The 16,496-nt window shown below is 41.7% G+C and overlaps 1 protein-coding gene across 2 annotated transcripts in view; it reads left to right on the forward strand.

The window, feature by feature from the left end:
• Nucleotides 1–323: 323 nt before the first annotated feature.
• Nucleotides 324–16,496, forward strand: part of KCNN2 (potassium calcium-activated channel subfamily N member 2) — a 447,618-nt gene continuing 431,445 nt past the window's right edge. For both annotated transcript variants that reach the window (XM_017895039.1, XM_017895037.1), the window contains exon 1: nt 324–797. The gene's annotated coding sequence lies outside the window, so the exon portion shown is untranslated. The remainder of the gene's footprint in view (nt 798–16,496) is intronic.

Here is a 16,496-nt window from a genome sequence, read left to right on the forward strand (position 1 = left end):
CCTCCGGTTAACACCTGAAATTCGGCCTTAGAACACACACATGATGGAATTTGTTCCATATCTTTTATTTTTAACCTTCGAGAGGCATACATCCAAACCTAAAATTAAAATCATCCCTACATTTGGTTTTGGGACTCATGTTGCTTTTCACCCTTCAGCGGCGTTCCCTCCCCAGCGCTGCGTGCTGCTTAAGGACTGTTACTTCCTTGGGGAGGGAAGTACCGAATGGAAGCGGTGCGCGCGCGCGCGTTTATTTTTGGCGCATGCACACCCCTCGGTGGCCTCAAGGTCGGCGCTACCCTGAGCGCTCTGGCCCCCGCCTACAGGACTCGCTCCTCCCAGCCAAGGACTCGAGAAGGGGGGAGTCCCCAGTCCCGGCGGGGCACCTGGGATTCGGTTCGGTGTTGAGCACAGTCAGTACCGAAGCAGGGGCAGCCAAGTGGGAGCTGGGCGCCCCAGAGGTGGACCCCAATCAGCAGCGAGTGGGCAGCGGGGGCCCGGCTCGCCCGCGCCCCGGAGCTCTCCCGCAGGCTCTCTGCGCCCCGAAGCTGCGGAGCTGGGGGCGCTCTCCCGGGCCGCAAGCAGGCACAGCACTGGACGCCTGGAGAGGCAGCGGGTCCTGGCTAGGACTCCTGATTCTTCTCAGATGGAAACACTTTCTCCCGGCGAACCTGCTGGGATTCCCAGTGGACTCGCACTTCAGCTTTGCCCACTGACGCATTTAACCAAGGCCGCATTGACCGCTTTGAGGCCAATCTGAGTTTCAAATGAAGCGGGACTTCTGGTTGCAGAAAGAGGTAAGGTCGCGACTAAGGTGACATTGACTAGGGCCACAGATTTAATGGGGACCAGCCTCCCCCAGGCAAGATACTAAAGTGAAGTTTGCCTGGGCTTTCACTCCTCCCCTCCCTCCTGCTTACTTTTCTCCAGCACCCACTCATACCTTAAAAAGAAACATTCTCCTGGATGGGGGACTCCCTTAGGCTATATTCAGCATTTCAGCGTTCTGCACTAGAGGCCATGCCACAGCGCGGCCTGAAGTTCCCTGTGCTCCCTTCCATCTTCCATCCCTCCCCTCTTGTCGTTTTCTCAGCTCTCCTCTTTCCTTATCCAATCTTTTATTTATTTTGCCATCCCGCTTTCTAACTTCTCTTTCCTTTCTATGAAAATATGAACCAAATGAAGGGAGAGAGGGCAGAAGGTTGTGATTTTTCTGTGTAATGTAATGCTGAGGTTATAGGGTACATGGATTGGTGGTTTATGAGTTATTTATTGATTAGGTTTTCTTAAGCACCTACTCTGTGCTGCTGTTCAACTTCTTCAAGTTGGGGGTGACCAGACTGTTTTCTGGAAAATAAATTGCCCCAAGAAGTTTGTCCTACTTCCTCTACTTCTTTCTCTAGGGTGTGGGAATGGGCATCTGCAAGACCAGGGGATGCAGAGCTTGCGGGAAGGAAGAAACTCACTGAGTTGAGGCTGGTTTGGTGCCTTTATGCCCTCAAGTCATGGATAGTAATAACAAAAATCACACATTAGTAATAATAACAACACATTTATTGAACACCTGCAGTGTTTGTGGTATTCTAAGAACTCTACAAATGTTAACTCATTTAAACATCATAACTACCTCATGGAGTAAGGACTACTATTATGTCTTTTTTACAGATGGGGTAATTCAGAAACAGATGATTAAGTAATTCATTCATAATCATACAGTTAGTAAGTTGGGAAGCCGAGATTGAAGCTCAGCCTCTGAGTCTAGAACAGAGCTCTTCATACATTGCACATCTCTGTCACTCACATATTCATCCATCCCCTCTGTGCCAAGTGCTGTGCTAGGCAATGCAACAGTGGACAAGGCAACCAAGATCCTTAGAGCTTGTGTTTCAGTTGAGGGGGACAGACTATGTATCAATAAACAAACTAGATGATTTCAGGTAGTGGTAAATACCATGAAGAAAAGAGAACAGAGTAGTGTGCTAGATTGGCTACCTTCCCATGGTGAGTGGACAGAGAAGTTCTCTTGGTGGTAGTGATATTCAGGCTGAGACCCTGAAGAACTGAGAAGAAAGACAAATAGCCAATGAACGTATGAAGTGATGGTTGTTACTTAAGTAATCATGGAAATGCAAATTAAGTCCACACTGAGATATTCTTTTATATGCATTTGGTTGGCTCCAAATTAAAAAGTTTGGCAATACCAAGTGGTTGAAGAGGATGTGGGTCCAAAGGATGTTCAAACATTGCTGGTGAGATTATGAATTGGTACAATGACTTTGGAAAACAGTTTGATATTATATCCTAATTTGAACGTTCGAACATGTGTGAACCAACAGTTCAACTTGCTTTTAGCTTTATACCTGTGAGAAACTTTTTACATGTTCAACAGAAGACATGCATGTGAATATGCTTAACACCCTGGTTTCCAATAATGAAAACCTGGAGGGACCATGAAGGCCTAGCACCTTGAGCTAGTGATTAATACTAGTGATGAATAGTATTGTTACACAAAGGAATATTATACAGCAAAGATGAATAAACAAAATGACATAACAATATGATTGGCTTTTAGCAATATAATATTAAGTGAAAATTAAGTCTAAAATATTACATGTAGCATATTAAAAACTACTAAAATAAAAAACTAGGTAGGAGGTGTGTGTGTGTGTATGCACACGTGCAATAACGTTATATAAATGGGAAAGCAAGAGAATGATGAACATAAAATTTGTGATTTTGTGATTATGGTTACCTCTGATGAAGGAGAAACAGGGGCACCATATGGTTAGTTAGAGGCAAGTCAGTAACTGTGTTTTGGCAGGTCACAATTGAGTTTTGGCTAGTAGGGCCAGGCATGCTTGTTGCGTTATTAAAAATAACTAGTAAATAACAAAGTATGACAGGGCATGCATGGGCTAATGATGAGAGTATATGGTGGACCAGGTATTAAGATGAACTCAGTTCTATGTACTGTGGTCCTAAGTGGAAACAGGAAAGAAAGGAAGGTAGATACTTTTGTCGGGAGGGCTCTACTAGGAGAAAGAAGTTTGATGTTTTTAAGGAAGAGAAAAGCAGCCTAGAGTGGCACAGTGGGTCAGCAGATTAGAGAGGTGGACTGGGACCAGATCCTGCAGGGCTTTGCAGGTCAAGGTAAAGGGTGGAAAAGTTTTAAGCAGTGAAGAGACGTGATTGGGTTTAAGATTTTAAAAGACCATTGTGGAGCTGCGTGGAGACTGGACTATCGGAGGGGCAGTTGGGAGGCTCCTGCAATGGTAGAGGAGAGAAGCTGAGGGCAGGACTGCGACTGTGTTTCTGCAGGTTACTTATTGTGTAGGAGACCAGCTCGGGGGGGCAAGTCGCTGAAATTCAGCCCATGTTCCTGTTGCCAAGAAATGTCCCGTTGCCAGGCTGTGAAGGCCTGGAGGAAGGGCATATTTTTCAAATTGCACAGAGAGCTCTGTAGGTCAGCAATAGCCTGTTGGTGGATCTGGGTGTTGTGCATAGACTTAAGGAAAAGTGGATAGATTCAGGGCACAATTGAGGGCAGAATGGACAAGGTTTGCTGATGGATTAGATATAAGGGTTATTAAGGGAAAGAGAGTGAAGAAAAATAACTCCTGGATTTTTATTTAACTGCAAGGATACTGGTGCTGTGTACAAAGAACAGAAAGAGCAGGGAAGATTCACATTCAAATAAGTCATATTTTGGACATATCATATTATTTTTAAAATGCTCTCAGCCAAGTACAAATATCAGATAGTGAGTTAGACATGAGTGTGAAGCTTGAGGGAGGTTTCAGGCCAAGAGTCATGAATGTGGGAAGTACAGGTATATAGATGGTATAGCTCAAGTTCTCTACTTAGTGGTCATTGTCAGATTGTGAATTCCTTTGGGGCAGAGAAATTATGTCTTTTTTACCCCAGCAAAGTATAAGGAGTAATAGGTTATCAGTAAATATTTGTTGAACAGATGACAGAAGGATGCATAAACAAGGGGAAGGGGAGGAACTAGCCCAGGTTTCTGATGCTGCTGGTGTCTGAAGGCTGAGACTGTGTTGTTTTCAATCCCTCTTTGGGCTGAGGCAAGTCTAATGGTAGTGCCAGCCCTTTAGGAGACCCCAGAGCTACTCGGAGCAGCCAGAAATGGCAGAAACTAGAGAGTGAGGATGCAGGATGGCCAGGAGAGCTCCTGAAGGTCAAACAAGGAAGAGGAAAGAGTGTTGAGCCAGAAACAGGGTCACAACTAAGAATATGGCCGATCTCATGGGTGATGAGAGACAGTGAAATCATCGAGAGAAGATAGGACTGAAGTGGGTGAATGAAAGGATCAAGGCAGTTGATACAAGTGGAGCCGTGAGGTTCGGTTTAAAGGCCAGTGTATTGCAGACATTTTTGATAGTCACCAGGTAACTAGCTTGGCACTGGCCAAAACACTCCCTACCAGCCCTAGCCCCACAGTACCTCAGGCTGTGTGTTGTCCCTTGTGAAATCTCATTTAGAAAATGGTTGCTAAGGCATTCGCATACCGGATATCACATCCCATCACACAGCTGTGAGTATGCAGCACTTAGCCTGCACGTGCGTTTCTAATACCTTCGCACTGGGATTGGGCAGCTGGCCCTGCCCTGCTACATTTGGGCTTGGCATGGTTCTCCCATGCCACCACATCCCATTCCCTTGGGGACATTTATTTTGTCAGCCTCCACCCTCTCGTTGCAGTTCACGTCTCTTATCTGTGTTCTTTCCTCAAATGGATCCCTTTTGTCCCTTATTTACTGGTGTACCTTAGTGCCTGGCATGGTGCCTGACATACAGTGTGTGAGCAGCAATAGTGAAAGGGTGGAAGGAAGGAAGGAACGGAGTGAGGGAAAATGAAGAATATATTTTTTTTTTTGCTTGACTTTGAGGTGATCCAGAAGAGACCATCCCGTTCTAATGATAAAGTCACAAGGACCTCCCTTTTCTCAGACATTGCTGAGTATGGGATTGCTTAACAATGTAGACTTTAGGATATACTAGACCTGCAGTTCCATTCTGGCTCTACCATATGTGACTTGGTTAGGTCACAATCTCTTACAGACTATTTATCTGTAAAACATGGGTAATAACAAAACCTACTGTATAGTGTAGTTGTGAGTTTTAAATAAGATAAGGGTGTGAAGTTTCTAGTGTAGTACCAGGCATGTAAGAAGGGCAGAGTAGAAATTTGGGTATTATTATTTTCCAAGCCATTTAATTGTCAATGCTGTCTTTGTTGACCAATTTCAAGTAATACTTCTAATTCTCAGAATTCAGCCTCCTTACCCAGTAGGGCCAGTGTTCTGGCAGTGGAGTAGTAGCCATTTTAGGCAGATGGGGAACTATTCCTGGGCACATGGACATTTGCTGTTCCATTTCTCACATTATGCTACATAGTATTCCATTGCACATAATTCATGGGCAGCTGGGAGTCTGAATAATAGTGAGGATTCAGAATTTATTCATTCAACATTCCATAAACAGTGATTGAATGTCTTACTATGCGAATGGAGATGCAATGATGACTAAGACACAGTCTCTGCTTTCAAGGAAATCACAGTCTAGTTATTGGCCGGGGGGACAGACAAATAAACAGACAATTGCGATATATACATTCATGGGATCACCCCCAGTACCCTCACTCCAAGACACTATCCCCCACCCCCACTACTGCTGAGAAGAGTGGTGTGAACATAGTAATAGTGATGGTCCCTTGTATTTGTACATCTACTTACAGTTTACAACTGTTTACTTTTAATTATTTCATTTGATTTTCACAACTTTATGAGATAGGTAGAGATACTACACCCATTTTATAAGTGAAATCTAAGACTCCATTGAGCAGATGCCTTTAAAACTAAGGCAGAAGTGTGTCGTGCAGGACACTGCCATGATTTGTCCTTCCAGCCCTTTTGTGCACTGTTCCCACTCAGGGATCTAGTTTGCCACCTTTGTGGGCATGGGGTTTGATTCTGATTGTGAGTTCACTGCTTGGATTTGATGGCTAAGTTTAACTTTCCTGTTGGGACCTTTGTTCTCTGTAGACTTACACAGACAACTCATCCCATTCAGGTGGGTTTGTGCAACCTTTCTGATCTCTGGGACTCAATTTCAGCATTGGCTGGGAGGCAAAGCCCAGGTGAGGATCACGATGGTTTCCCTGGGAGGCGGGATTGGTGATAGACATTAGGTTGATTGTCTATGCTTGTGCAACTGGGAAGTGGAGGATCTGGCAGGAGAACCTTCAGATACCACAGTTTTACGAAGCTTGTCCAATCAGCTGGATGTTTCTCTTGACTAGAGAAAAAATATAGGAATTAATTTATCCTCCTTAAAAATTGAATGACTTATTTACATTTCCCCAAAGATGACCAACTGTAGTTGGTCATTTATGAAATATTTAGACATCTTCTCATACAGAATACATCATTGATTAAAATTTGCTTATGATTATTTAAGAAATATGGGTTCTTTTGTTTTTGTAAAATTAAGGAAAGTAAACTTCACAGACTTATTTGTCATGTAATTATAATGTGCGAAAATGAGTTTGTTGCCCAGAAAAACATGTGTTTACCTCATCTACTTCTGTGTTTTTATCTTTGTGTAAGATGTTATTACAGTAAGTATTTCTGCTGCCCACAGAATATCTGGGCAGGGCAGCGCAAAGACCTGCCAGACCTGCAGTGCAGCAAGAGGATGATTTTGGCTGTAAGTGGTTCAGAAGTACTGAAAGAGCACCCTACCTCCACAGATATGTTACCACAATAACTTTGATTATAATGTCTTATGTAGGAGAAAAATAGGTTTACTGATCATTTTCTTTGACTTTAAATATGAGGTTTGTGAAACACATGAGAAATAATTTATCAAAAGTGAGTTTTGAAGAGGGCCTTTTAATTTCCATTTGCTTCAGTGTACTAGGGATCAAGTTACATGTTCATTGACTGGTGAAGAAATCCTAGTAAGAAATTTGTCCTATATGCAGGGAGAATAGTCTGAATTAGCAAAAAGTCTCAATTACAGTGTGTGTTTGTGTTTTAAGAAATATCTTTGTTTTACTTCCAATGTATGTGTTGTTAAAAAGTGTTTTGCATTAGTCTCTTCTATCATGTATAAGACCTCACATGTACTTATTAACATCCATTGAATATAAACAGATAGGTCCTAAAAAAACCCCTGTTTTTCTTTTAAGGCAGTTAAAATTTTAGGATATTAATTTTCTAGGCAGAACTCTTCGTTGCATTTAGGTAAACTTCATTCCAAGCTAATTCAAAAGAGCATGATTTCCAAATTACCAAAACCTGAATGATTTTTGCTATAAATTCCCATTAAAAATCAAGCATCCAGTCAAAGATAAAGCTTGATTTTCTGCTTAACTTTAAGGAAGAGTTTTTTCTTTCCAGGTCAGAGAAAAATTTGCTCACTTGTATTGACAGTTTTAGTGTGTCCTGAAAGAGACAGGCCTTAGCAACTGCAGGCAGCTGTGCCCAGCTCCTCCCTCATGCCACTATCTAGCCCCTACTGTGGATGTAAAAAAAGTTTCATGCAGCTCCTCAGACAAATGACTGACAAAAACTAAGCCCCAGAGGATGATTATCATGTATGTGTCTGCAACTGAGGCCGCTCTTTGTCAGGGCATCTCTGGCCAGTCGGCATTGATTGACTGATCCTGCTATGCTTTTTATACGCTTGGTGCAATACAGAAACATGATTTTGCCATATGCAGGACAGTAGAGACAGAGGAAGATGAAAGCATGGCAGCCCAGATCAGTGCTTCTTAAATTCATGGTTTGCAAAACACAGATTTCTGTGTCCCACTCCCAGAAATTCTGACTCAGTGTCTAGAGAACTGCCCCCAACCTCCAAATTTCCATTTCTAACAAAGGCTTCCAGGTGATGCTCATGCTGCAAGTCTGTCGAACATAATTCAAGCAGCACTGGCCCAAATAGCTAATTTTGAGAAGACTCAGGTGAGGATAATGGAAGTGCATTTCAGAAATAAAATTAATCAGAACATGACTACTCCACCAGAGGGAGATAAGGCAATGCTAGGCTGACCAGCTGCACCAGTTTGACCCAGACCGTCCTGATTTTAGCACTGGAAGTCTTGTGTCCTAGGAAATCACTCAGTCCCAGACAAACCGGAAAGTTAGTCACCCTACAAGGCATACTAAGCTAGTTTATTATGGCAGCTTTAATGTACTTTAAAGTGATTGGTGCATAGCCTAACATTTAAACTCCTGGTGTGTTTTAAGACAAGCCATTGAGCAGACTGTGAAATGACAGGTGACCACACAGCTAGAGCCTTCAGCTTTCCTAAATCTCTTTTCTTACAAGTTATGGTAGATCAGGGGTTCCCAGACCTGTCCTCAGATTGGAATCACCTGGAGAGCTTAACGAACTGCTTGTGTTCTACTCCCAGAGATTGTAAATTAATTGGTTTGGGGAGTGGCCTGGATGCTTGTAGTTTTAAAAAGATCCCCAGCTGATTCTAACATGTAGACACATTTAGGAACCCCCATGGTAGATAGTCTCCAAAGATGGCAGCTACTAATGCCTCTCACTTTGTGCAGACACACCGTTCATCTCATCAAGAGGAAGGGTTTATTTCCCGTCCCTTTGGATCCTGCTGCTTTTGTGACTTCCTTTGAACAATAACACTCAGTGAAAGTGACATTCTGGGGCTTCTGAGCCCAGGCCTTAAGAGGATGGTGGTTTTTGTGTCCTCCTGGGAAGCCAGTCTCCATGCTAGAGGGAGAACCATTCAAAGTCCACAGTGCGGTGAGGAGGCTTCAGCTAGCCTTGTGGGCAGAGCCACCATGTGAGAGAGCATTGAGACATCAGATGTGTGAGGGAAGCTCTCTTAGACCTTCTGTCCCAGCCCAGTCAATAGCCAAATTTGACCCTGTGAGTGACCCCAGATAATGCTACCAAGAGCAGAACTATGCAGGAAAGGTCTCCTTTCTCCATTATTGCCTTAGGTCATTTAGCTTTGGGTGGCGTGTTATGGAACAATATATCGCTGAAACACAAGTGGATTCCTTGCGCTCCTGGTAGTGATATAAAGGGGGCATTTTGAAAGGTCCTGTATAAACAAGGAATGTTTTGTCATCTTCAGCTCAAAGTGGAAAGGCAAATTAACCCTGTGTTACTGTATATTAGAAGGTAAACATTATTATTAATTTCATTAATAAAATTATTAGTGATAGTGAACAAAGATATAGTAGCTTCAACAGTCTTTCCCTTGTGTCATCCAGAGATGGGAACCCAAGGCACAATGTTTAGGGTGCTGTTAGTTTTTGTGGGGCTGTTCAAACCCAGAGCATCAGGATGAAAAAGACAAGAGAAAATGTGACGTGATGTGAGGCCATGTATTCCCGCACTGGCTACTGTTAAATAACAAGCTGGGATGGATACGCTATGTCACACTACAAGTGAGTGATGTCACTTGTAGTGCCACCTCTACCAGTGTCACTTATAGAGTGACATAGTATATGCACTTGATATTTGGATTGTGAAGGGGAACTGTCCCCTGGAGTAGTTCATAGGAGAGAAGACAAAAGACCTTAGCTTTCTAGTGCTCTCCTGTTTCATCTCCTATTGATGAAGTTTTACCCCATGGGAAGCTAACGCCACGTTTGGCTTCTCAGTGGCTACTTGGAAATCCAGACACCATGCCACGCAATATGTTGTTTCACCCAAGTCCAAAAGTGGAAGGACACCTATGTGTACATGAAGTGCTTACCAAGAGACACAGAAAAGAAGTTGAGGAAATCTGAGGTGAATGACCTTTTTGTGTACTTTAAATTTATTTATTGTTTTTTGCTGAACCACTGTAGGTGTGCCTTATTTTGATAATGCTTTTGTAGACTACATTCTAAGACTGAGAGAATCTCTTAGCCATATGCTTAGTATCAACATAAATGCAATATTAGACTTGACTGGTCTTTACCCTTCTAATAATCACACCAAACTAAACACTTTCCATGGACAGTTGCAAAAGTGGTAAGTAGTAGCAGCTCTGCTTTCGTCTGCAGCTTCAAGGATTTGGTTCTTATTTTACTATTTTACAGAGCCAAGTCTTTCCTGGTATAGAGGGGAGTGTGCATGCTTTATATCTTCCAGAAAGAAGCAAGACACCAGTGAGTTGTTGCTAAGAGCTTTAACGATTCTCCTATACAGGTCTTTTTAAACATTTTTTTAATTTATTTTATTCTTTTTATTTTTTGCAATGGGGAAAACAATTTTGGTTGTATAAACATTATGCCATGTTTAGTTATTTCATGAGACTGGGTGGTTCCTAAATGTCGGTGGCTTTATATGACTATCATTACATTTTGCAATCCAGTCTGAGCCTGACTGTAGGAGTCATAATATAAGGGAATCAGAAGTCTGTTTAACATATTGGAAGGTTTCTTGTTCAGAGCTTAATCTTTCTGGAAAAAAGTTGTTTGCATTGGTTTCTCAGCAATCAACTTGGGTTAGCTTAAGTGGCATAAAGGACCAGATGTATTGAGGACTCAAGCAATGGTGTCATAAAGAACTTTCTTTCTCTGTCTCCAATTTTATCCCCATCTCTTGGTCCTTCTTTTGTTTATGATGGCTTTGTTCTTAGGAACATTTTTCTCTTGTGGCTCCATGATACAAACCAACAGATACAAGCTTTACCTCTTGGCATAGTTTTACTTTGGGCAAAACCCTAGGGTTGAGTTTAAATGGACACGTCTAGAGTAAGTTGTCATTTTCAGATTTGGGAGGAATCTGAGAGCAATTCCCCTGGGAAAATTAAAAATGCTGTTTTGCTATATCAGAAAAACGTGAAAGAATGCCAGGATGGCAATAACAACGGATACACAGTACTGTGGGAAAGGGGCTCACAGGCTTCCAGCTGAACGATTCAAGGGTGTTTTTTTTTTTTTTTTTTTTGACGGAGTCTTGCTCTGTCACCAGGCTGGAGTGCAGGGGTGCAATCTTGGCTCACTGCAACCTCTGCCTCCTGGGTTCAAGTGAGTCTCCTGCCTCAGCCTCCCAAGTAGCTGGGACTATAGGCGCGTGCCCCCGTGCCCAGCTAATTTTTGTGTGTTTTAGTAGAGATGGGGTTTCATCATGTTAACCAGGATGGTCTCGATCTCTTGACCTCATGATCTGCCCGCTGTGGCCTCCGTAAGTTCTGGGATTACAAGCGTGAGCCTCCGTGCCTGGCCACGATTCAAGTTTTGAGAACTCACATGACTATCTGTAAATGGACCCAAGTTTCAGGGAGTAGACTCACATAACTGAGATCAGGGAGACTGATATATACACTGAATATCAATTTATTATTTCATAGTAAGGACATTCAAACCACCTCAGCTGCCAATGTTGACAAAACAATTCATTTTCCCCACTTAGGTAAACCACAAGGAAAACCAATCATAAGAAATGTGCTAAATGAATCAGAAAAAGGAGGAGACAGTGTCAGGGTCCACAGTAGGATCTGCCACAGACACCAGATAATTGGGAATTTTTGAGCCAGAGCAATATTGTTCCTAGATGGCATATGGAGAGTCTCTGAAATGTTAATGCTTTGGGCTTCCCTTTTGACCAGAATTTATCTAAATGTGGCTCCAACCAGCTGCATTGAAATCACCTGGCAACCTGATAAAATGCAGATTTCTGGTCTCACCCCAGACTTGCTAAGTTGAAATTGATGAAATGAAGCTACATTTTCAACAAGCTCTCCTGGTTTTGTCTCTGTAGTATGAGATAATTCCTCTAAGCAAATCAAATCAAATCCCTTTGTCCATGCATCTTTAATCTAATGGGATATAAGTGATTCAATTTCTGTTTAAATTATTAAATATTTTGTTTTATACCTATCATAGCTAAATTGGGTATTTTTATTCATTTTAAGATTCTAGTCAGAATTATAAAATTATACTTTTCTGATTAGAAATTAATATAAATATAGAAAATTTGGAAAGAATGGAAATATGTGAAGGATTAGGCAAAAGCATCCATAAATTTGTGATGATTTGTTTTATCTTTTGTGTGTGTGTATTCATACCCCACTCCTCCCACAGGGGTCTGTGTATACTGTCAATAGAATTTGATTTTTGTTTTATTTGCTCCAATTTAATTTGAGAACAACTCTCTATATTGTTAGTCTTCACTTGCATAATATTAATGGCTATTCTAAAATTTGCCATTCAAAACATTAATGATCTCCTCAGATCATTAATCAGATATATTATATGAAGTTTTTTTTACAAGTATGGAATAATGAGATGTTTACTTGAGAATAGAAGGAATCACATATTTATTTTACCAACAAAAACTAATTTTTCCAGGAGGGAGGCTTTTAGATATGTTCCCAATAAGGGACTATTATAACAAAGTCACAGAAGTCATGGTTGATGATTAATTACCATAGGACTGGTAAGTGCATTTATCCTTCTCTTACTAGAGTAGTTTACAAGTTTAAGTGAAAAAATTAATTTCTACACCAAATATTCTAACAAATACTTTTCTATAACAGATAATTCTTAGCCTCAAGGTTAGAGTTCAATAGTCCTTGAAACATAATTATTAAATAAATTTCTGAATATTACATAAACTCATTTGCCGTTTTTAGAAAACAGACTTGGGCAGAAATTCAACTTTGAGCTTCTAAGGTATAGAAGAAATTTGGAGTTAATTGAACATTTATGACCACATTCAAATTTTATGGCCACACATGGTCTGCAGTTGTACCAGCCCCTATTTATTCACTATTTCAGATCAGCTTAGCCCTGTCTACACCTTGGCCTCACATTCACAGCCAGAGTTGCCCAAGTGACATTTTACACTGTTTCCAGGGGTAAAAAGCTCAGGCTGCTCTCATGTTCCGGGACATACATTTCAGGATCCTCACACATAGCACTCACTGATAAGGAGACTTCTGCACTTGCTCCTGTCTCTGCTGCAGAAGCTCTGCCTCTCCCAATGTTGCCCAGAGGGTCCGGGTAACATAATTCACAGTGTAGGGAACTTAATGCATCATGGAGTAGACATTGACCCAGGAAAGATAGGAGAGGAAGAGACAGTGGTCAAATTACTTGCTTTCCTTTGCTTTTACTTTTCTCTTTTCTCTCCTTTCCTTTCCTTTTCGTTTCCTTTTTCTTTTCTTTTGATGGAGTCTCTTTCTGTTGCCCAGGCTGGTGTGCAGTGGTAGGATCTCAGCTCACTGCAAGCTCCACCATCCAGGTTCAAGCGATTCTCCTGCCTCAGCCTCTTGAGTAGCTGTGATTACAAGCGCCTGCCACCATGCCTGACTAATTTTTGTATTTTTAGTAAAGACAGGGTTTCACCATGTTGTGCAGGCTGGCCTCGAACTCCTGACCCCAAGTTATCTGCCAGCCTCGGCCTCCCAATGTGCTGGAATTACAGGCGTGAGCCAGCGTGCCCTGCCAATTGCTTGCTTTTCTTCTTTCAACTGTAGATGATGCCAAGATGTAGGAGTTTGTACAGCCTATCTGGCGATGGCCTAAGAAGACAGCAGCCAGCCCTGGCTTTGGGGAAGTGATTGCCGGCTCAGTTACTTACTCCTTATGTTTGCTCTCCTTCCCTACCTGACTTAGTCTTGCTTTCCTGGGATTACATTCACTACCACCCTTCATCAGAAAAAAAAAAAAAATAAAATAAAATAAAAAATAGCATGCATCCTTGTGCCTCTCATCTTTTATGATAATGGAGAACTAATGATTTTCCCCTCAAAAGCACTTGTGCCAGCAACATCTCTAGTATTTTTGGCTAAATACTGTTGAAGCCTTTAAGCCTTCAACTATAGATTTCTAAGCCTTTTAAACCATTTGGGGCTCAGGATATTTTTTTTCTTGCTAATAAGATTATAAGGTAACCTTATTTTCCTTTTCTCTAAATTATTGTGGGCTCCCAGACTGGCCACATCTATCACCAGTAATACTGTTTTCCAGGTATAGGATGAAAATCTCAAAGTTAAGGAAGCTTGTTCTGAAAGGCCAGTTGACTACCTATGATTTTCCAGTTCTGCCTCTACAGGTCTTAAAATGCCTTTGGCTGTGGACTACTCTCAGCATCAGGCATGCCACCTAATTCTCCTCTACCCACCACAATGATCCCAATCCCAACACAACTGTCATCTCCTCCTTAGTTAATCTCAGCTAAAGTTCAGAGATGAAACAAAGGGAGTGCCGGTGATAATGCATGTCCCAGCTGTTTGTGGGAATGCAAGAATACAGGTAAGAGGACATTTTATTACAACTGCACTGACTATCTGTAGAATTATTGAAGGTATAATATATGAATATATCTCACTTTTCTTATATGCATTCATTTCTGGGAAGACAGCTCAAACATTTTACACTACATCCAGATATCTTTTATTTTCACTATGTTACCACTGAAATGAGTGGAAAAGCAATCTGATTAAATCTTTTACCTTAACAATGTGCACGACCATTCCTTTTTCCCTATCCTTGTCTTGCTGTGATAGTTGAGAGCAACTGCCTCAACTATCTCATCCCTGGACTAAAGTAATTGTCTCTTAACTGGTTTCTCTGCCAGTCCTGCCAGTTCCTCCTCTCTGGGGCAAATGTCCCTGGCTTCGGTCCTAACTCCCCAGGAGGAGGCAGGACCCCTGCTGCTCCCCAGCATTCTTTCACTGCCCAACTAGCATGTTTTTGATGTTTCAGCTACACTTCATTACTTAATATTTTTCCAATGAGCCACGCCTTTACCTGAGCTATTCTTTATCTTTGTTTTCCTCCATTCCATTAATGCCCATTATTCCTTCACATCTCCTCTGAGAAAGCTTCCCAGGCTGCCTCTTCCAGAGGTCAGTTAGCTGCCAGGCAAGGCCCTCACCAGTGAAGTTGGTGCACCCCTCACAGAGCAGGAGCTGGTTCTTGTTTTGCAGGTCCAGAAACGTGTGTTTTGCCAGTGCCCTCAGTGATTATCAGTATTCTCAGGACTGACATGAACAAATCAAACACGTGGAGACAAAGGTTTAAGCTCTAATGTTTTATCAATTTTATTTGTGAATTATGATTACAAGGGAGTGTGGTACCACACATATGTGACACTGACTGAGGCAGGTCTGAATGCTTCCTAGTGAGTGAAGGTGGGCAGATTATCAGACCTCTCTAAACTTCAGTATATTTAGATGTAGAATTGTGGAAATTATACTTTCTTCTTACTGAGGAGTTTGAGGAATTAATGCCATTTTTAAGATTCCAGTCATTCACTTACTTCTTCACAATTTTCAACATATTCATATATCACCTGACTAGTAGTATTCTTTACTTTGACTACTTTTTAATATTAGCTTCATGCAAAGCATGATTTTTGTGAAATCATAGGGTTTCATATGCTAGCCACATACATATGTATACATGTGAAATATATATTATCTAAAGAAAGATAATTAGTTGCCAAAAGTAGAATCTACTCTGGCTAATTAAAAAAGGAAGAATTTTTATTAAAGGATGTTACATAATGGCTGTAATTTCTGAAAGGTCCAGAGAATCAGGCTTGGGTGCACTAATGCCAGAGCTGTGGCAGCTGAGAAGCACACAGCCAACAAAATTCCCTGAACCACAGAGCTTGAGTAGCAGCACCATGGTAGCCCCATCACAGCTGCCTCAGAAGGCCCTTCACCTCCCAAACTCCCACTCTTGACTGTCAGATGACATTGTTCATTCTCAGTTTGAAATTTTGTGAAGACATGCCTGTTTGAAAAAGCATAGGTCACATGCTTGTACCATAGATGCGGGAGATTGCAGGGAGTCCTATTTGTATTTCCAGCCTCTTTAGTAAAGGAAAGCAACTACAAAGGGACTGAAATAACAGTTGAGTCGATATACAATATAATCTGCCACGTACATTAAAATCAAATAAAAGTTCATTGGTATATCACCTAAAATCTTCATATGTACAGAATATATGTGTCATATTTTAGGAAAAAAGTGAATGAATATATACATGGTACTGGATATGGAAAGCTCTCTCAATAGGGTGTGATATTTGCATTATTGCAGTTCTCTTTTCTCATTACAGTATCTTTTATGGGCAGTACACAAAGGATACCACTAAGTTCTTATATTCACACTCATAAGGGACTATGTGCTATGGTTTGAATGTGTCCCCCAAAGTTCATGCATTGCAAACTTAATTGCCAATGCAACAGTGTTGGGAGGTGGGGCCTCATAAAAGATGATTAGGTCATGTGGGTGCAGCCCTAATGCTTGGACTAATGTTATTGTTGTGGGAGTGGATTAGTTATTGTGAGCATGGGTTGGTTATAAAAGCGAGGTCAAGGCTGGGTGCGGTGCTTCATGCCTGAAATCCCAGCACTTTGGGAGGCCGAGGTGGCCGGATCACCTGAGGTTGGGAGTTCAAGACCAGCCTGACCAACATGGAGAAACCCCATCTATATTAAAAGTATAAAATTAGCAGGCGTGGTGGCGCATGCCTGTAGTCCC

Source organism: Rhinopithecus bieti, unplaced genomic scaffold, assembly GCF_001698545.2.
Source record: "Rhinopithecus bieti isolate Rb0 unplaced genomic scaffold, ASM169854v2 scaffold_25764, whole genome shotgun sequence".
Lineage (NCBI taxonomy): Eukaryota > Metazoa > Chordata > Mammalia > Primates > Cercopithecidae > Rhinopithecus > Rhinopithecus bieti.